Source organism: Melanerpes formicivorus, unplaced genomic scaffold, assembly GCF_026170545.1.
Source record: "Melanerpes formicivorus ecotype bairdi unplaced genomic scaffold, bMelFor1.0.p_v2 SCAF_228, whole genome shotgun sequence".
Lineage (NCBI taxonomy): Eukaryota > Metazoa > Chordata > Aves > Piciformes > Picidae > Melanerpes > Melanerpes formicivorus.
Window position 1 is genome coordinate 102,167 of NW_027142580.1, and position 21,732 is coordinate 123,898.

The following is a 21,732-nucleotide window of genomic DNA, read 5'->3' on the forward strand; positions in this document are numbered from 1 at the left end:
AGAGGAGGCTCAGGGGAGACCTTCTTGCTCTCTCCAACTCCCTGCAGGGTGGTTGTAGCCAGGTGGGGGTTGGTTTCTTCTCCCAGGCACCCAGCAGCAGAACAAGAGGCCACAGTCTCAAGCTGTGCCAGGGGAGATTCAGGCTGGAGCTGAGGAGAAATTGGCCCTTGGGATGTGCTGCCCAGGGAGGTGGTGGAGTCACCATCCCTGGAGGTGTTCAACCTTGGCATTTGGAGCCATGGTTTAGTTGTCAGGAGCTGTTGGGTGGCAGGTTGGACTTGATGATCTCTGAGGTCTTTTCCACCCTTAGTGATTCAATGATTCTATACCAAGAGGCCCCAAGGAAGGCCACAAAGCTGAGAGCAGCAGCGTGGAGCATCTCTCCTATAAAGACAGTCTGGGAGAGTTGAAGGAGTTCAGCTTGGGGAGCAAAGGCTCCAAGGAGACCTTACAGTAGCCTTCCAGTGGCTGAAGGGGGCTGAGGAGGAGCTGTTTCCAAAGGTATGCAGCCAGAGGACCAGGGGCAGTGGCTTGAAACTGGAGCAGGGTAGGTTTGGATTGGATGAGGAAGAAGTTCTTTACTATGAGCACAACAGTGGCTTTCATGAGAGGTTTTGCTGTCTCACAGTCTGGGTGGTCTGCAGCATTTATTCTCTCTGTGTTGCTGACTAACTAGGAACTGATTAATCAAATCATTGATTTGTTGCTGAGGACATTCTGCTTACTGAACTCCCTAAAGCACAGCAAGTCCTTCCTGCTGTTAACTGAGGAGGCTGTGGGGCAGTGTTTGGCATCACTTGCTTGTGTTCAGCTTGTTCTGGTGCTAAGGAGACAAAAGGCCTGGAATAAAAATGACACTGAAACCAAATGAGAGCCTGGGGAAGCACTTCCCAGCATTATCCTGAACTTGTGACCTCTGAGGAGGTAGAAACTGTCACAGGTGGGTTTGGAAGTGATTGGAGTCATAGAATCACAGAATCTTAGAATCAATCAGGTTGGAAAAGACCTCAGAGATCATCAAGTCCAACCTCTCACCCAATACCTAACTCCTCCTGTCCAGTTCTGGGCCCCTCAGGTTAGGAAAGATGTTGAGATGCTGGAAGGTGTCCAGAGAAGGGCAACAAAGCTGGGGAGGGGTCTGGGGCACAGCCCTGTGAGGAGAGGCTGAGGGAGCTGGGGTTGCTTAGCCTGGAGAAGAGGAGGCTCAGGGGAGACCTCATTGCTCTCTACAACTCCCTGAAGGGAGGTGGGGGTTGGTCTCTTCTCCCAGGCAAGCAGCACCAGAACAAGAGGACACAGTCTTAAGGTGTGCCAGGGGAAGTTTAGGCTGGAGGTGAGGAGAAAGTTCTTCACTGGTAGAGTAATTTGCCATTGGAATGTGCTGCCCAGGGAGGTGGTGGAGCCACCATCCCTGGAGGTGTTCAAAAGGGGATTGGATGAGGCACTTGGAGCCATGGTTTGGTTGTCTGGGGGTGTTGGGTGCTAGGTTGGACTTGATGATCTCTGAGGTCTTTCCCAACCTTGTTGATTCTATGCTTGTGCCCCTGTGCTGGGCACTGGTGAGGCCACACCTTGAGGAATTTTGGGCTCCTCACTCCAAGGAGGCCATTGGAGTCCTGCAGCTGGTACAGGGAAGGGCAATACAGCTGAGGAAGGGTCTGGAGGACAGGGCTGCAGAGGAGCAGCTGAGCAAAGTAGGGCTGTTCAGCCTGGAGAAGAGAGACTCATGGGGAAGAGACTCATGGGAGTCTCCATGAAAGGAGATTGGAGTGGAGTGGGGTTGGGCTCTTCTCCCTAGATGCAAGTCACAGGAGAAGAGAAAACAACCTCAAGTTGCACCAAGGGAGGTTTAGTCTGGAGATCAGGAAAAGTCTTTCCTGCCAGAGTGGTCAGGGATTGGCACAGGCTGCCCAGGGAGGCGGTGGAGTCCCCATGCCTGTAGGTGTTCCAGGAATGAGTGAATATGGCACTTTGGGATGTGGCTTCCTGGGCAGGGTGCAGTAAGGTTCATGATTGAACTTGATGATCTTAGAGAACTTTTCCAGCTGGAGTGACTCTATGATTCTATTTGATGTTAAACCTCAGTCATGGACATGATCCCTAACAAACTGCTTTGAGATAATAAAACAGAATTCTTGTTGCTGCCTGTACCAAAATTGACTTCCAGTATAAAATTAACTGGGTGATTAATTAGGGGATCTGCTGGAGAGCAGTCCTGGGGAGAAGGACCTGGGAGTGCTGGTGGGCAGCAAGCTCTGCATGGGACAGCAATGTGCCCTGGGGGCCAAGAAGGCCAAGGGGGTCCTGGGGGGCATTCAGAGGAGGTGTCCAGCAGAGCCAGGGAGGTTCTCCTCCCCCTCTGCTCTGCCCTGCTGAGACCTCACCTGGAATATTGCATCCAGCTCTGGGCTCCCCAGGTCAGGAGGGACAGGGACTGCTAGAGAGAGTCCAAGGGAGGGCTGCAAGGCTGCTGAAGGGACTGCAGCAGTGCCTGGGGAGGAGAGGCTGAGAGCCCTGGGGCTGTTGAGTCTGGAGAGGAGAAGGCTGAGAGAGGATTTAATAAATGTTTATCCATATCTGGATATCCATATCCTGGATATCAGTGGATGGAAACTGCAGCACAGGAGGTTCCAGCTCAACATGAGGAGGAACTTCTTGACTGTGAGGGTCCCAGAGCCCTGGAGCAGGCTGCCCAGAGAGGTTGTGGAGTCTCCTTCTGTGGAGCCTTTCCATCCCTGTCTGGATGTGTTCCTGTGTGACCTGTGCTGGGTTCTATGCTCCTGCTCTGGCAGGGGGTTTGGACTGGAAGATCCCTGGAGGTCCCTTCCAACCCCTGACATCCTGTGAGCCTGTGAACTGTCTCAGACAAGAGAAAAAGCTCTTGGAGGAGACAGAAAAGATTCCTGTCAGTTAACTTCTGCATCCAAGCTTTTACCTTTAACAACACCACTCTTAAAAACCAAAGGTTATCATTTTGTTGTGTCAGTGTGCAGAGCTCTTAGAGAGTCTGCCTCCCCTGGGACACTCCTGCAGGTGAAACCTTCATTTAGGTAGTGAAAGGCTTCAAGCCTCTCAAGTTGCTGTGCATTCCTGATTGCACTCACACCTCCTCACTCAGCCAGAGCCTGGGGGCTTTGTTGTTTTGTTGGTTTTCTTTACCTCATCCACTCACCACCTGTGAGATTCAATGCCACCCAGCAAGCAGGGGCAAAGGATTTCTAGAAACACTGCTAATTTGCTGCCTCACTTTGCCTGCTGCAAAATTGAGTGCCCCCTCCCAGGAGCAACCTGGCTGCTTCTCCCTAAACACAGCAGTTGAGAGCCAGGGATCAAAAGGAGCTGTCGACACCTGGACTCCTGCCTTCTCCTAGGCATCAGGCATTTAGCTCACTTGGGCAGAGAATCAGAGAATCAATCAGGTTGGAAAAGACCTCAGAGATCATCAAGGCCAACCTGTCACCCAACACCTCCTGACTGCTAAACCATGGCTCCAAGTGCCACATCCAATCCCCTCCTGAACACCTCCAGGGATGGGGACTCCACCACCTCCCTGGGCAGCACATCCCAAGGGCCAATCTCTCTCTCTAGGAAGAACTTCTTCCTCACCTCCAGCATAAACTTCCCCTGGCACAGCTTGAGACTGTGTCCTCTTGTTCTGGTGCTGCTTGCCTGGGAGAAGAGACCAACCCCCACCTGGCTACAACCTCCCTTCAGGGAGTTGGAGAGGGCAAGGAGGTCTCCCCTGAGCCTCCTCTTCTCCAGGCTAAACAACCCCAGCTCCCTCAGCCTCTCCTCACAGGGCTGTGCTCCAGACCCCTCCCCAGCATCGTTGCCCTTCTCTGGACACCTTTCAAGTCTCTCAATGTCCTTCTGAAACTGAGGGGCCCAGAACTGGACACAGGACTCAAGGTGTGGCCTAAGCAGTGCTGAGCACAGGGCACAATGACTTCCCTGCTCCTGCTGGCCACACTCTTCCTGATTCAGGCCAGGATGCCCTTGGCCTTCTTGGCCCCCTGGGCACACTGCTGGCTCATGTTCAGCTGCTGTCCACCAGCACCCCCAGGTCCCTCTCAGCCACTCTGTCCCCAGCCTGCAGCACTGCCTGGGGTTGCTGTAGCCAATGTGTAGAACCTGGCACTCAGACCTGTTAAATGCCATCCTGTTGGACTCCACCCTTCTGTCCAGAATCCAAACAAGAGCACTTCAAGATTATTAAACCCAACCAATCACCCAACCCTAACTAACCAACCAGACCATGGCACCAAGTCCCTCATCCACTCCCTTCTTATGCACCCCCAGGCATTATGACCCCAGCACCTCCCCTTGGGCAGCCACTCTGCCTGGGAAGAGCTGGGAACCCCTCTGGGCAGCCTGAGCCTTCAAGTGATGTGGTCCAGCAGCTGCAAACAGGCCACTTGGTTTGAGTAATCAACTCATTGAAGTTAATTGGCCTGTAGCCCTGGAATGTCTGTGCAAGAGGAGCTCCCATTTCACTTGTATGCCTTCTGTGAAGCAGTAGTGGAGGAAGTAAATTCACTTCCTCTGTTCCCCTTCTCTTCCTCTCCCAATGAATTGCCAGCAGAGAGATGTTTGATTCTCTTAGAGCCATGTGGAGAAAGGCCTCACCCATGCAGCCCCTACACTGCTACCTGCTGCTATGCTAGCAAGTCATGTAACTGCTCTGAACTGGAACAGCATGGATCCCAGCCCACCATAACACAACAGTCTCACTAAGTTGAGGACAAATTACATCCCCAAAGAGCACACCATGGATATTAATGCTCAGTGTTGCTAGGCAGCACCTCCTTTCAGTGGTGCACAGGGGTAGACTGAAGAGGAGGTCTGTCCCTCTTGAGGAAGGCTTTCAGCTCCTGTGATTAATGCTGCTGAAGATTCATGCCTGCCTTTTGCTCTATGATCACTGCAAACCATACAGAAGGAGGTGGTGTGGACCTCTCTGAGAGGAGGGAGGCTCTACAGAAGGAGCTGGAAAGACTGAGCTGAGACCAACAGGATCACAGCATCATAGAATTGTCAGGGCTGGAAGGGAGCTCAAGGCTCAGCCAGTGCCAACCCCCCTGCCATGGCCAGGGACACCTCACACTACAGCAGGTTGCTCACAGCCACCTCCAGCCTGGCTGCAAACACCTCCAGGCAGGAGGCTTCCACCACCTCCCTGGGCAGCCTGTGCCAGGCTCTCACCACTCTCATGGGCAACAACTTCTTCCTCACAGCCAATCTCAATCTCCCCATTTCTAGTTCTGCTCCATCCCCCCCAGTCCTATCCCTCCCTGACACCCTCAAAAGTCCCTCCCCAGCTTTCTTGGAGCCCCCTGCAGATCCTGCAAGGCCACAATGAGGTCTCCTCAGAGCCTTCTCCTCTCCAGCCTGCACAACCCCAACTCTCTCAGTCTGTCCTCACAGCAGAGCAGCTCCAGCCCTCTGCTCCTCCTCCTGGCCCTGCTCTGGACACCTTCCAGCACCTCCAGATCCTTCCTGGCACAGAGGCTCCAGCACTGGCCCCAGAGCTGCAGCTGTGGTCTCAGCAGAGTGGAGCAGAGGGGCAGAATCCCCTCCCTGGCCCTGCTGCCCACACTTCTCTTGCTGCAGCTCAGGTTGAGGTTCAACAAGGCCAAGTGCCAGGTCCTGCACTTGAGTCACAACAACCCCCTGCAAAACTCCAGGCTTGAGGCAGAGTGGCTGCAGATAAGGCCTCAGGAACAGAAACAGGACCTGGTGTGTTGATTGACAGCTGCCTGAACATGAGCCAGCAGTGTGCCCGGGGGCTCAAGAAGGCCAAGTGCATCCTGGCCTGGGTCAGCACTAGTGTGGCCAGCAGGAGCAGGGAAGTCATTCTGCCCTGTGCCCAGCACTGGTGAGGCCACCTCCTAAATACTGGGGTTGCTTTTGGAGTCCTCACTCCCAGAAGGACACTGAGGGCTGGAGCATGCCAAGAGGAGGGCAACGAAGCTGGGGAAGAGTCTGGAGAAGAGGGCTGGGGAGGAGCAGCTGAGGGAGCTGGGGGAATTCAGTCTGGAAAGGAGGTGGCATAGGGGAGGCCTTCTTGCTCTCTACAAGTCCCTGAAGGGAGGCTGGAGTGAGGTGGGTGCTGGGGGGCACTGCTGAGTGCCTCTTAGCTGTAGGCAAGAACATGAACAATGTAATTGTTCTGGATTTTGTTTGTCACTAGGAAGCTTTTGTGTCAAGATGTAAAAATAGTACTGAGCTCTCCTCCTCTGCAGCACAACATTTGTATGTTTGCAAAGTCTAATTAGTGCTAATTAGGTAACAACCCATGGTTAAAAAACCCCACATCCCACTAGGAGCAACCAATGGTCTTGGGCACTGCTAAGGCAAAGTAAAGGAATAATGTCTATCCAGAGCTGAGGGCAGGGGGTCAGGAAGGAAGGGACAGGGACAGCCTCTGCTCACTGTGCCCTGGGATAGGCCAAGGGGCAATGGATGGAAACTGCAGCACAGGAGGTTCCAGCTCAACATGAGGAGGAACTTCCATACTCTAAGCATCTCAGAGGCCTGGAGCAGGCTGCCCAGAGAGGTTGTGGAGTCTCCTTCTGTGGAGCCTTTCCATCCCTGTCTGGATGTGTTCCTGGGTGACCTGTGCTGGATTCTGTGCTCCTGCTCTGGCTTGGACTGGAAGATGTCCAGAGGTCCCTTCCAACCCCTGACATCCTGTGAGCCTGTAAAGGAAGGAAGAGTATTTGGCAGCCTGCAGATTTTTATTGAGGTGTTTCATGTCACAAACCACAGAATGGTTTGGCTTGAAAGGGACCTTTCAGAGCAGGGACACCTGTTGCTAGCCCAGGTTGCTCACAGCCTCATCCAACTGACCTTGAGCCCCTCCAGGCTGCAGACATCCACAGCCCCCCTGGGCAACCTGTTCCAGTGTCTTGCCTCTGACTGTGTATGTGTCTTGCCAGTGTTCAGTGGCTGTTCCATCACCCAGCTCAAAGCTATTGTCTCTCATCCTGGCACTCCCAGCCCTTGTCAGAGGTCCCTCCCCGGCTCTTCTGTAGCCTCCTTCAGGTACTGGAAGGCTGCTCTAAGGTCTCCTTGGAGCCTTCCCTTCTCCAGGCTGAACAGCCCCAACTCTTCAGCCTGTCCCCAGGGGAAGGTGCCCCAGCCTTTGCATTAGGATCATAAACATCAGAGAATCTCTTCAGTTAGGAAAGACCTCTGAGGCCATCAGCTCAAGCTGTCAAGCCAACACCACTGTGGCCATTCAACCATGCCACAGAGTGCCACAGCTACACATTTCAATCAATCCTTAAAGCAGGAACCAGAAGCTCTTAAGGAAGAGCTGCAGCTACACTGTGTGGAAGGGCCTGGAGCCCCTGGGCTAGAGGAGGGGCTGAGGGAGCTGGGGGTGTTCAGGCTGGAGAAGAGGAAGGTGAGGGAGACCTCTTTGCTCTCTGCAGCTCCATGAAGGGAGTTTGGAGCCAGGAGGGGACAGCCTCTGCTCCTTGGTGGCAAGGGAAAGGAGCAGAGGCAATGGTCCCAAGGTGCAGCAGGGGAGGCTCAGGCTGGATGCTAGGAACTATTTGTTGCCAGAGAGGGCTCTCAGCCATTGGAATGGTCTGCCCAGGGCAGTGCTGGAGTCCCCATCCCTGGGGGTGTTCCAGCAGCTGTGGAGCTGGAGCTTAGGGACAGGGTTTGGTGTTGACCCTGCAGTGCTGGGTGGAGGAGCTTGGAGGTCTCTTCCAACCAGATGCTTTCTGTGATTCTGTGAATGCTTTTGTTTCTAATACCAATGCCAACAACAGAGAAGCTGAAACTCTTGGCAGCATCAGGCACAACTGACAAAGATTTTCTGGGAGGAGGGAGTTTGTGCACATTGCTCCTGCCCTTTGGTAATATGAACACACCAGAGATCAACTGGACAGAGACAAGGGAGAATCATCTCAGGTGGAAAAGACCTCTGAGATGATGGAGTCTAACTCTACCAAGGCTGGTGTTAAAGCCTGACCCTCAGCACCACAACTCTGCCTCTTCAAAACCCTTCCAGGGATGGGGCTTCAAGCACCTCCATGAGCAGCCTGTACCAGGAGCTGAGAACCATTTTGGTGGAGCAATTTCTTCTAGAGTCCAACCTAATCCTCCCCTTGTGAAGGGGAATAGAATAGAATAGAATAGATTAGAATAGACCAGGTTGGAAGAGACCTTCATGATCATCACGTCCAACCCATCATCCAACACCACCTAATCAAGTAACCCATGGCACCAAGCACCCTATCAAGTCTCCTCCTGAACACCTCCAGTGATGGTGACTCCACCACCTCCCTGGGCAGCACATCCCAATGGGCAATCACTCTAGTTGGGAAGAATTTCTTCCTAACCTCCAAACTAAACCTCCCCTGGCACAGCCTGAGACTGTGTCCTCTTGTTCTGGTGCTGGCTGCCTAGGAGAAGAGACCAACCTCTGCCTGTCTACAACCTCCCTTCAGGGAGTTGGAGACAGCAATGAGGTCTCTCCTGAGCCTCCTCCTCTCCAGGCTAAGCAACCCCAGCTCCCTCAGCCTCTCCTCACAGGGCTGTGTTCCAAACCCCTCCCCAACTTTGTTGCCCTTCTCTGGACACCTTCCAGCAACTCAACCTCCTTCCTAAACTGAGGAGCCCAGAACTGGACACAGGACTCAAGGTGTGGCCTAACCAGTGCAGTGTCCAGGGGCACAATGACCTCCCTGCTCCTGCTGGCCACACTCTTCCTGATGCAGGCCAGGATGCCATTGGCCCTCCTGGCTGCCTGGGCACACTGCAGGCTCATGTTCAGCCTGCCATCAACCAGCACCCCCAGGTCCCTCTCTGCCTGGCTGCTCTCAGCCACTCTGACCCCAGCCTGTAGCACTGCCTGGGGTTGCTGTGGCCAATGTGCAGCACCTGGCACTTGGATGTGTTCAATCTCCTGCCCTTGGACTCTGCCCATCTGTCCAGCCTGTTAAGGTCCCTCTGCAGAGCCTCTCTAGCCTCCAGCAGATCAACTCCTGCCCCCAGCTTGGTGTCACCTGCAAATTTACTGATGATGGACTCAATGCCCTCATCCAGATCATCAGTGAAGACATTGAACAGGATGGGGCCCAGCACTGATCCCTGGGGCACAGCGCTGGTGCCTGGCTGCCAGCTGGCTGTGGCACCATTCACCACCACTCTCTGGGCTCAGCCTCCAGCCACTTCCTAACCCAGCTGTGATAGCATCCATGGAGATGTCTATGGATCTGTCACGAGCCCACTGGTATGTTGCATCTCTGCCTTCATGTCCTGACGAATCATGAGCCCACCGAGCTAAGAACATCTCACCTCGGTGTCTCCAGTCGAGATCAAGATTAGAGTCCATGGCTGCTTGAGACACTCTTGCAGCCAGATCTGCCTGATGGTTGTGTTGCTGTTCCTCAGCAGCTTTGCTCTGAGGAATGTGAGCATCGATGTGTCTCACCTTCACTGGAATTCTCTCAATTCGATCAGCAATGTCCTGCCACAGGTCGGCTGCCCAAATGGGTTTTCCTTTCCTCTGCCAACCACTCTTCTTCCAGTTCTTTAGCCAACCCCACAGAGCATTGGCTACCATCCATGAGTCGGTGTAGAGATAAAGCTTTGGCCATCTCTCACGTTCAGCCACGTCGAGAGCTAGCTGGACAGCTTTTACCTCTGCGAACTGACTGCATTCTCCTTCTCCATCCTTTGCCTCTGCAACTCGGCGTGTTGGACTCCACACTGCAGACTTCCACCTCCGCTTGTTCCCGACAAGACGACAGGAACCGTCTGTGAACAAAGCATCTTTCTTTCCATCATCAGAAAGGTCATTGTAAGGAGGAGCTTCCTCAGCACGAGTTACTTTCTCCTCTGGAGGTTTGGCATAGTTGGTACCTTCAGGCCAACTTGTCAGGGACTATTCTTCTGAGCCAGTAGTGCCTCCAGGAGGATCTGCTCCATGATCTTTCCAGGCACAGAGGTGAGACTGACTGGCCTGGAGTTCCCTGGTTCCTCCTTCTTACCCTTTTTGCAGATGGGGGCAATGTTTCCCCTTTTCCAGTCTGTGGGGACTGCCCCAGACTGCCATGACTTTTGAAATAGAATAGAGAGGGGCTTAGCAACCTCCTCTGCCAGTTCTCTCGGCACCCATGGGTGTATCCCGTGGGGTCCCATGGACTTGAACACTTCCAGGTTCTTCAGGTGATCACCAACCTGATCTTCACTTCCCATGGGCAGTTCTTCCTCCCCGTCCCTGGCATTGTCTTCCATAACATCAGGAGTGTGGCTGGAGGCCCTTGCAGTGAAGACTGAGGTAAAGAAGTTATTGAGTACCTCAGCCTTTTCCTCATCACTTGTGGCCATGTCACCAGTTTCCTTTCTGAGGGGGCCCACACCTTCCCTAGGCTTCTTCTTCCCATTCATATGCCTGTAGAAGTTCTTAGTGTTCCCTTTAACCTCCCTGGCTAGATTCAATTCAAACTCTGCTTTGGCTTTCCTAACCAGGACTCTTGCTGCTCGGGCAGCTTCCTTATCTCCCCCCTGTTCTAGCTGTCCTTCTCTTTCGGAAAGCATGGACGGACTCCCATGTTGGTGAGGCAGGAATCGTTTATTGGCACAGAACAAGCAGCTTGTATAGGAAAAATCGGGCAGGGTAAGCAATTCCCTGACATTCTTGCACCACTGCTGCTAATTGGGCTTTCTCATTTGATATGCAGCTGTCCATTGTTATCTTCATCCCATATCAGGTTGGTCTTCTCCAGTATGGAGGCAAGCATCCTCTTGTCTGGCACGTCAGGTTGTTTACCACGGTCAGCTCTTCTTTATCATCAAGCCATCCTTCCAGTATCAGTGGCCTGTTGTTCTTTCTCGTCCTGAAACCTTCCATAGATACTTTCTGCTTTCCTACACCAATGGGCAATCACTCTCTGTGTGTAGAACTTCCTCCTAACCTCCAGCCTAAACCTCCCCTGGCACGGCCTGAGACTGTGTCCTCTTGTTCTGGGGCTGGTTGCTAGAGAGAAGAGACCAGCCTCTGCCTGTCCACAACCTCCCTTCAGGTATTTGTGGAGAGCAATAAGGTCACCCCTGAGCCTCCTCCTCTCCAGGCTAAGCAACCCCAGCTCCCTCAGCCTCTCCTCACAGGGCTGTGTTCCAAGCCCCTCACCAACTTTGTTGACCTTCTCTGGACACCTTCCAGCAAGTCAACCTCCTTCCTAAACTGAGGGGCCCAGAACTGGACACAGGACTCAAGGTGTGGCCTAACCAAAGCAGAGTCCAGGGGCACAATGACCTCCCTGCTCCTGCTGGCCACACTATTCCTGATGCAGGCCAGGATGCCCTTGGCCTTCTTGGCCACCTGGGCACACTGCTGGCTCATGTTCAGGCAGCTGTCGATCAGCATCCCCAGGTCCCTCTCTGTTTGGCAGCTCTCAGCCACTCTGACCCCAGCCTGTAGCTCTGCCTGGGGTTGCTGTGGCCAAAGTGCAGCCCCTGGCACTTGGACTTGTTGAATGCCATCCTGTTGGCCTCTGCCCATCTGTCCAGTCGGTCGAGGTCCCTCTGCAGAGCCCTTCTGTCCTCTAACTGACCAACATCTGCCCCCAGCTTGGTGTCATCTGCAAATGTGCTGATGCCTGACTTAATCCCCTCATCCAGATCATCAATGAAGATGTCAAAGGGGATGGGGCCCAGCACTGACCCCTGGGGGGCACCACTGGTGCCTGGCTGCCAGCTGGCTGTGGCACCATTCACCACTGTTGGGGATCGTTTTGAGCAAGAGGGGACATGGGTCCCAGCAACACCTGTGCAATTCAGGCCTTGAAGAATTCTCTGTTGATAATAGAGCAGTGGAGTAGGAGCTGTGGGAAAGAGTCGATTGCCTGGTATGCTGAAGTCCAGCTGCCCCTGAGAAGGGAGGCAAACAAGGTGAGATCTGGGAAAAAGAGCAATTAGACTGAGTAGGAAAGAACTCCACAGAGTTGTGAAAACAATGATGTAACCTTTTAGAGAGAAACCAACAGTGTGTGCTAAATTAGAATTAACTATGCATGAGATAAGACTATAAATAATGAAGTGTGGGACAATAAAGTTGGATGATTACTATCACTCATACTGAGTGCTGTCGTCCCTCCGTTCTCGTCAAGTGGCACTCGAGCAGGGACCCGATTCTGCGGGTACTCTGAGCCGTTTCGACGGGCACGACAGTGGAGACCGCACCCGGGGATTACGGGCGAGCCGACCGCGGAGGAAGGCTGGGGCGGGCCAGTCTTGGCGGGCCGAAATCGGCATGCCAGTGGAAAACGTCGGCGGGCTGGAGGTGGCGGGCTGGAGGTGAGCTCGGGCGGGCCGGGAGCGGCGGGCCTGAGGAAAGGAGCAGCGGACACCGGCGGGTACCGGAACGCGGCAGTGAAGTTCGCGGACCTCGGTGAATATGGGCAAAGAGGGAGCGCTCTCCTTATTTCAGTGCTTTCTAGGAAAGCGTAAGGCGGAGAGAGCGCCCAAAGTAATGCCTGGGCTTTGGGCCCATGGATCCGCTTCGGGGCATTTCCCTAGCGGAGAGAGTTATTGTGGTGAAGCTTGTTGGAGAGAGTACGGGAACAAGCTGTGGGACTGGGTCATTGATGGTGATAAAACTGCTATAAAGCTGCAAAAGCCGTGGCGAGAATGCAGAAACTGCATCAAAAACTGTTAGTTAGAACAGCGAATGGCTGCTGCGGTTACAGCGAATTTGTCAGGGCGGGATGCAGCGCCAGTTGTATCTGAATTGCGACCGAAGGATGTGCTTGAGAAGTATCGACCGATCGACCGGGGCCGCCCCCGAGACACCTTGCGGCGACCACACCGCGTTTGCCAGCCGCCACCACTGCTGTTTCGCCTCAAGCAGAGAAACAGCCGGAAAAGGGCAGCGAAACCTGTGCCTCGGCGTGTTCGATCCCGTTCATCTACATCTTCCTCGGACATCGCCAGCGAGGGCTCGCATTCGGAAGATTCAAACTCAGGGGCTCAGGGGCTGGGGCCATCGACAGGGCTTTGGGTTCCACAAGCATGGAGTGGTTTTCAAGGCACCTGAGCTGAAAACAACTCATGGGACACACTTGTCCCAGAGGGGGATAAGAATCCTGGGGCAGGAATTGGCAGGGCTCATTGATAGGGCTTTAAACTAGATTTGAAGGGGGAAGGGGTTCATAGTCTCCTGCTGGCCGGTGACAAACAGAGGGGCAGCTCACCAGCAGCAGAGAGAAGGAGAGCTGGTAAGGGCTCTCAACTTGCTGCCCTGAGGCAAGCCACGAATGATCCACCAGGACATTCTGTGGAAACCGAGGGGAATTGGCACAAGAGGAGGACAGGGCCAGCCCAGCTGAAGTGCTTCTGTGCGAATGCGCGCAGCTTGGGCAACAAACAGGATGAGTTAAGGGCACTGTGCTGCTGGGGTGCCACGACACAGTGGCTGTTACTGACACTTGGTGGGATGAATCCCATGACTGGGATGTAGGGATAGATGGGTATAAACTCTTTAGGAAGGATAGGCAGGGAAGGAGAGGAGGAGGTGTTGCCCTCTATGTCAATAGCCAGTTGGAATCAGTGGAGCTCCACCTGGGGAGGGATGATGAGCTGGTTGAGAGCGTATGGGTTACAATTAAAGGCAGGACAGGGGAAGGAGATATTACTGTGGGGGTCTTCTACAGGCCACCTGACCAGCAGATCCAAGCAGATGAGGCCCTCCACAGGCAAATAGAAGCGGCTTCCAGGTCACAAGCCCTGGTCCTCATGGGTGATTTCAACCACCCTGACATCTGCTGGAGGGACAACACAGCAAGGCACCAGCAATCCAGGATGTTCCTGGACTGCATAGAAGACAACTTCCTCCTCCGAATGGTAGAGGAACCAACAAGAAATGGTGCTATGCTGGACCTTGTTCTCACCAACAGGGAAGGGCTGGTAAGCAATGTGAGGCTCATAGACGGCCTTGGCTGCAGTGACCATGAAGCAGTTGCATTTAATCTCCTCAGGGCAATCAGGAGGAAGTATTCCAAGCTCACGACCCTAGACTTTAGGCGTGCAGATTTTGATCACTTCAGGGATCTGATAGCCAAAGTGTCGTGGGACAAAGCCCTGGAGGGAAGAGGGACCCAGGACAGCTGGTCAGTATTCAGGGACCACCTCCTCTGTGTCCAGGAGCTCTGTATACCAACAAAGAGAAAAGCTGGTAAGAATGCTAGGAGGCCTGCCTGGATGGGCAAGGAGCTACTGGGCACACTGTTACTTAAAAGGAAACTCTACAGGCAGTGGAGAGAAGGACAGCTAGAACAGGGGGGAGATAAGGAAGCTGCCTGAGCAGCAAGAGTCCTGGTTAGGAAAGCCAAAGCAGAGTTTGAATTGAATCTAGCCAGGGAGGTTAAAGGGAACACTAAGAACTTCTACAGGCATATGAATGGGAAGAAGAAGCCTAGGGAAGGTGTGGGCCCCCTCAGAAAGGAAACTGGTGACATGGCCACAAGTGATGAGGAAAAGGCTGAGGTACTTAATAACTTCTTTCCCTCAGTCTTCACTGCAAGGGCCTCCAGCCACACTCCTGATGTTATGGAAGTCAAAGCCAGGGACGGGGAGGAAGAACTGCCCCTGGGAAGTGAGGATCAGGTTGGTGATCACCTGAAGAACCTGAAAGTGTTCAAGTCCATGGGACCCCACGGGATACACCCATGGGTGCCGAGAGAACTGGCAGAGGAGGTTGCTAAACCCCTCTCTATTATATTTCAAAAGTCCTGGCAGTCTGGGGCAGTCCCCACAGACTGGAGAAGGGGAAACATTGCCCCCATCTGCAAAAAGGGTAAGAAGGAGGAACCAGGGAACTCCAGGCCAGTCAGTCTCACCTCTGTGCCTGGAAAGATCATGGAGCAGATCCTCCTGGAGGCACTACTGGCTCAGAATAATAGTGAAGAGGTGATTGGGAACAGTCAGCATGGCTTTGCCAAGGGCAAATCCTGCCTGACCAACCTGGTGGCCTTCTCTGAGCAGGTGACAACATCAATAGCTGAGGGGAGAGCAGCTGATGTCATTTACCTGGAGCTGAGCAAAGCCTTCGACACTGTCCCGCACCACAGCCTGGTCTCCAGGCTGGTGACACATGGGTTTGATGGGTGGACCACTGGATGGATAAGGAACTGGCTTGATGGCTGCACCCAAAGAGTGGCTGTCAGTGGCTCCATGTCCCAGTGGAGGCCAGGGACAAGCAGAGTCCCTCAGGGATCAGTCCTGGGACCTGTCTTGTTCAACATCTTTGTGGGTGCCATGGACAGTGGCACTGAGTGCACCCTCAGCAAGTTTGCTGATGACACCAAGCTGTGTGGTGCAGCAGACAGCTGGAGGGAAGGGAGGCCATCCAGAGGGAGCTGGACAGGCTGGAGAGGTGGGCACAAGCCAACCTCAGGAGGTTCAACAAGAGCAAGTGCAGGGTCCTGCATCTGGGTCGAGGCAATCCCAGGCACAAATGCAGGCTGGGCAGTGACTGGCTGGAAAGCAGCCCTGAGGAGAGAGACTTGGGGGTGCTGGGGGACAAAAAGCTCACCAGGAGCTCTCAGAGTGCACTTGCAGCCCGCAAAGCCAATCAGGTCCTGGGCTGTATCAGGAGAAGTGTGGCTAGCAGGGCAAGGGAGAAGGCTCTGCAGATCTCCCCTGCTGAGGGAAGGGTCCCTGGAAGCAGAGAGGGATGGATACAGGTCCCTGCCAGGGGTGGCAAGGGAAATCCACCCCGGCCCTCTCCTCCTCCTCCGCTGCCCTTGCATAATAAGTATGAGGCCCTGCAGGCTGAGGGCAGTAAGGATGAGAGGGCTGAGGCTGAGGAGCAGCCATCCAGAGGGGAGCCTAAGCCCAAGCGGTCCTCACCAGCTATAACGACCAGCTCCACAAAGAAAAGGAGAAGGGTTATAGTTGTTGGGGACTCTCTCCTGGGGGGTACTGAGGGACTCATATGTCGTCCCGACCCATCCCACAGGGAGGTCTGCTCCCTACCAGGGGCAGGGGTTAGGGACATTGCAAAGAGACTCCCTAAATGAATCCAGCCCTCTGACTATTCCCCTCTGCTGGTAATACAGGCTGGGAGCGATGAGATTGACAGGAAGGGCACCAGGGCGATTAAGAAGGAGTTCAGGGCCCTTGGACAATTGATTGATGGGGCAGGAGCTCAAGTGGTGTTCTGCTCAGTTCCCTCAGTGGCAGGGGTGTACACTGAGAGGAATGGGAGAACCCACACCATCAACAACTGGCTCAGGGGATGGTGCCAGAGGCAGAACTTTGGGTTCTTTGACCATGGGACAACTTTCACCGCACCTGACCTGCTGGGTCTCGATGGGGTGCATCTATCTAGAAGGGGTAAGAGAGTCCTGGCACTGGAGTTGGCAGGGCTCATTAGGAGGGCTTTAAACTAGGTCTGAAGGGGGTGGGTGAGGCAATCGGTCCCTCTGCAGAGGTAAGAGTAGGGCACAAGGTAGGGTCAGTTGAGAAGTCAGGAACCCAGCTGCAGTGCATGTACACCAATGCAGGCAGCCTGGGCAACAAGCAAGAGGAGCTGGAGGTCCTGATCCATCAGGGCGACTATGATGTAGTCACCATCTCAGAAACTAGGTGGGACAGCACCCACGATTGGAGTGCTGCACTGGGGGGTTACAGGCTCTGTAGGAGAGACAGGTGAGGGAGAAGAGGAGGAGGGGTGGCTCTGTGTATTACAGAGTCACTCTCTGCCACACAACTTGAGGTGGAAGATGAGGGAGTTGAGAGCCTGTGGGTCAAAATCAGAGGACAGCCTAACAAGTCTGACATCCTGATTGGAATCTGTTACAGACCACCCAACCAGGATGAGGAGGCTGATGAAGTACTCTACAAGCAGCTGGAGGCCGTCTCAAGATCATCAGATCTTGTCCTTGTTGGTGACTTCAACCTGCCAGATATCTGCTGGGAACTTCATTCAGCAGGGAGGAGGCAGTCCAGAAGGTTCCTGGAGCGAATGGAGGACAGCTTCCTGACACAGCTGTTAAGCGAGCCTCCCAGGGGCCAGGCTCTGCTTGACCTGCTGTGCTCCAATAGGGAAGGGCTGGTGGGAGAGGTGATGGTGGGAGGCTGCCTAGGGTGCAGTGACCACGAGATAGTGAAGGTTTCAATATGCAGGGAGCTAGGGAGGAGCACCAACAGAACCTTCACCTTGGACTGCAGGAGGGCAAACTTCAGCCTATTTAAGAAACTTGTTTGTAAAGTCCCCTGCGTACCAGCCCTCATGAACCAAGGGGTCCAGGAGGGTTGGACCTACTTCAAACAGGAGCTCTTGAAGGCACAGGAACTGGCGGTTCCCACGTGCCGGAAGGCGAGCCGGCGGGGAAGGCGACCAGCCTGGATGAGCAAGCAGCTCCTGGAGGAGTTAAGGGGGAAGAGGAGGCTGTATCACCTTTGGAAGGAGGGGAAGGCTTCTCCAGGTATGCTCAAGGAAGCTGTTAGATTATGTAGGAATAAAATTAGGGAGGCTAAGGCCCAGCTGGAACTGAAGCTGAACACCTCTGACAAAGACAATAAAAAGCATTGTTATAAATATATCAACACTAAGAAGAAGGGCAGGAAGAACCTGCACTCCCTGTTGGACCTGGAGGGGAACACGGTGACTGAAGAGGAGGCAAAGGCTGAGGTCCTGAACACCTTCTGTGCCTCAATGTTTAACAGCAAGGCAGGAGGAGCTCAGGACGAGTGGCCTCCGGAGCTGGGCGATGGGGTCAGGGAGCAGTGTCATGGAGACTCCAGGCCTGGCAGCCTGAGCTCAGTGCCAGGGAAAGTGATGGAGCAGATTGTCCTGGCGGCAATAACTGCGCACCTGAAGGACGGCCAAGGGCTCAGGTCCAGCCAGCATGGATTCAGGAGGGGCAGGTCCTGCCTCTCCAACCTGATCTCCTTCCATGACCAGGTGACCCAGCTGGTGGGTGTGGGGCAGGCTGTGGATGTGCTCTGCCTGGACTTCAGCAAGGCCTTGACACCGTCCCCCACAGCAAACTGCTGGCTAAGCTGTCAGCCCGTGGATTGGACCATTACACTCTGTGCTGGGCTAGGGACTGGCTGGAGGCTGAGCCCAGAGAGTGGTGGTGAATGGTGCCACAGCCAGCTGGCAGCCAGGCACCAGTGGTGTCCCCCAGGGATCAGTACTGGGCCCTGTCCTCTTCAACATCTTCATTGATGATCTGGATGAGGGGATTGGGTCAGGCATCAGCACATTTGCGGATGACACCAAGCTGGGGGCAGATGTTGGTCAGTTAGAGGACAGAAGGGCTCTGCAGAGGGACCTCGACCGACTGGACAGATGGGCAGAGGCCAACAGGATGGCATTCAACAAGTCCAAGTGCCAGGGGCTGCACTTTGGCTACGGCAATCCCAGGCAGAGCTACAGGCTGAGGTCAGAGTGGCTGAGAGCTCCCAAACAGAGAGGGACCTGGGGGTGCTGATTGACAGCTGCCTGAACATGAGCCAGCAGTGTGCCCAGGTGGCCAGGAGGGCCAATGGCATCCTGGCCTGCATTAGGAATAGTGTGGCCAGCAGGAGCAGGGAGGTCATAGTGCCTCTGTACTCTGCGTTGGTTAGGCCACACCTTGAGTCCTGTGTCCAGTTCTGGGCCCCTCAGTTTAAGAAGGACATTGAGAGACTTGAAGGTGTCCAGAGAAGGGCAACAAGGCTGGGGAGAGGCCTTGAGCACAGCCCTGTGAGGAGAGGCTGAGGGAGCTGGGGTTGTTTAGCCTGGAGGAGAGGAGGCTCAGGGGTGACCTCATTGCCCTCTACAGCTACCTAAAGGGTGGTTGTAGCCAGGAAGGGGTTGGTCTCTTCTCCCAGGCAACCAGCCCCAGAACAAGGGGACACAGTCTCAAGCTGTGCCAGGGGAGGTTTAGACTCGAGGTGAGGAGGAAGTTCTTCACCGAGCGAGTCATTGGAACGGGCTGCCCAGGGAGGCGGTGGAGTCATCGACCCTGGAGGCGTTCAAGAGGAGATTGGATGTGGCACTTGGTGCCATGCTCTAGGCATGGGGTCTGTGTTGATAGGTTGGACTCGATGATCCTCGAGGTCCTTTCCAACCTAAGTGATACTGTGATAGTGTGATACTGTGATCCTCCCCCTCTACTCAGCCCTGGTGAGACCCCACCTGGAGTACTGTGTCCAGTTCTGGAGCCCCTATGACAAGAGGGATCTGGAGGTGCTGGAAGGTGTCCAGGGAAGGGCCAGGAGGATGAGCAGAGGGCTGGAGCTGTTCTGCTGAGAGGACAGACTGAGGGAGTTGGGGCTGTTCAGTCTGGAGAAGAGAAGGCTCCCAGGTGACCTCATTGTGGCCTTCCAGGATCTGAAGGGGGCTACAGGAAGGCTGGGGAGGGACTGCTCAGGATCTCAGGCAGTGATAGGACTAGGGGGAATGGAATGAAGCTGGAGGTGGGGAGATTCAGGCTGGAGGTGAGGAGGAAGTTCTTCCCCATGAGAGTGGTGAAGCCCTGGAATGGGTTGTCCAGGGAGGTGGTTGGGGCCCTGTCCCTGGAGGTGTTTAAGGCCAGGCTGGATGAGGCTCTGGCCAGCCTGACCTAGTGTGGGGTGTCCCTGCCCATGGCAGGGGGGCTGGAACTGGCTGATCCTTGTGGTCCCTTCCAGCCCTGACTGATCCTGTGATACTATGATACTATGATGATACTATGACACAGCGCCGACTTTGCGTTACGGCCCCCCTTAGAGAACAAGGAGCGCTTGGAGGCTCGCGGTTACGGCATTCTTACGAGCACAGCCCTCCCGCGACCCCCGATGGCCCCCGCGGGCGCCGACAGCTCCGGCCGAGGCGGCACCGACAGCTCCGATGACACAGGCAGCACCGACCGTAGCGCTGGCCCCGGTGGCAGGCACCAGCGAACCCCCCCCGGCGGTGGCAGGCACCAGCGGAACCCCTCCCGGCGGTGGCAGGCACCAGCGGAACCCCTCCCGGCGGTGGCAGGCACCAGCGGACCCCCCCCGGCGGTGGCAGGCACCAGCGGACCCCCCCCGGCGGTGGCAGGCACCAGCGGACCCCCCCCCCCAGCGGCTCCAGCTGCACTACACCCCCCCACACCCCCAGCGGTTTCTGGTACGGCTACTGTCGCCCATGGCTCTGTTCTGATTGAAAGCAACAGTGCTAATTGCTTCACTTCTGATTGCGATGTCTCTCAGAGCTTTGTTATTTAGAGCTGTGCTGAGTTTTCCTGGTAAGCATAATGCACGGCAAACGTTTGGTATTTACAGGTACTTAGTACACAGTGATTGCAGTAAGGTGTAAGTACTTAGTCATGAGTTCACATTGTAAGATTCTCTTTCGGTTGGAACCTTCTTAGCTGCGTGCCTTGGCATTTCAAAGGAGCTCCATGTAATGTAGTTAAGGTTTGTAGTAAAGAGGGTTTAATTGTAACAAGTATTCCTTCGCTAATGTGCAGAAGAATCAAGACTAAGAGGAAGCAGCACTTCCCATGCAGTCGAACATGGATCACGATAGCTGCTATGATAATCTGGGATCAAAAGCATCACCCAGAAGCATGTACCACAGCACCAGGTGAATTAGGACTGAATGTTATGGTTGGCTGAGTGATTAGAGGAAATGTTCACAGGGACTTATCTGTTATCTCAGCAGTTTGCTGTAATTTTACACACCTAGAGGGAAAATCAAAGCTCATAACAACACAACATGCATTTGCATTTTGGGCTGAAAACATCAACAAACAAACAAACAAAGAAAAAGGGGGAAGAGAGAATAGCCCATAGCAAAACAAAGAAGGTGTTTTTCCAATGGTCCCAATAAGAGATCGGTGTTACCAGGATGAGCAAAAACACATTATTATGGGTAATTTTATGTTGGGCACAGCAATGGAGCTCTTTTGCTCTTGCTGATTGCCTGCAAGTTTTCTGTCTGTGAAGCTAGAGCCTGGCCAGATCTACCTTTACAGATGAAAGAAATCTTGCTGCCATTAAACAATTCATGATTTTTGACCATCCTAGAGAAAATAAAGATGCAAGATAACCCTAAAGCAGATTGCAAGAGACAGTGCTGAGGATTGCAGTTGTGCCTCAACCTCTGTGTGCAATGTGTTCAGGCAGAAGCAAGTCTTCTCTGTCAGTAAGAGGAGTGAAATGCAAAGATCAGAACTGTTAAGATCTAAGTTCTTCTTTACAATGTCTGTTCTCTCTGACCATGCATTATGCCAGCTCTGTTAGAGCATTCTATCCAGTTCAGCTTAAGCTTTGTGCCTTGTCTAGGGAACATGGCCCAACAAGACAGGCAGCAATGAATTTTGTTTGAGCCTTCAGACTGTGGGTGAACCTTTTCAGACATGTCTGATAGGGATACCCAGATTTGATGTAAATATGTTTGTTAATGATAGCAGTAATAGTTGTAGTAATGAAAGTGAAGTGGCAAATTGTAGTGCATTATTGACTAAGGGACTGCCTCAGCGGTTACCGTATGATCCCCAAGAGCTGCGATCATTGGGCTCTCAGCAGGTTGGCAACGCATCGAGGAACTGGACTCGAACCTGTATTGTGGTTGGAGGTGTGTTTAAAGGACAGCAAGGTTTTGAGCAAGTGTTAGAAGGTTGGGGGAAAGTGCCAGTTGGGATACAAAGCAGCTCTCAGGGATGGACTGACGTCCGTCCCAAAAGACCATATAACGTGTATGGTGACTATTGCCTCCAGGAGAGAAGCTTCTGCAGAGTCAGCAGTGAGCCC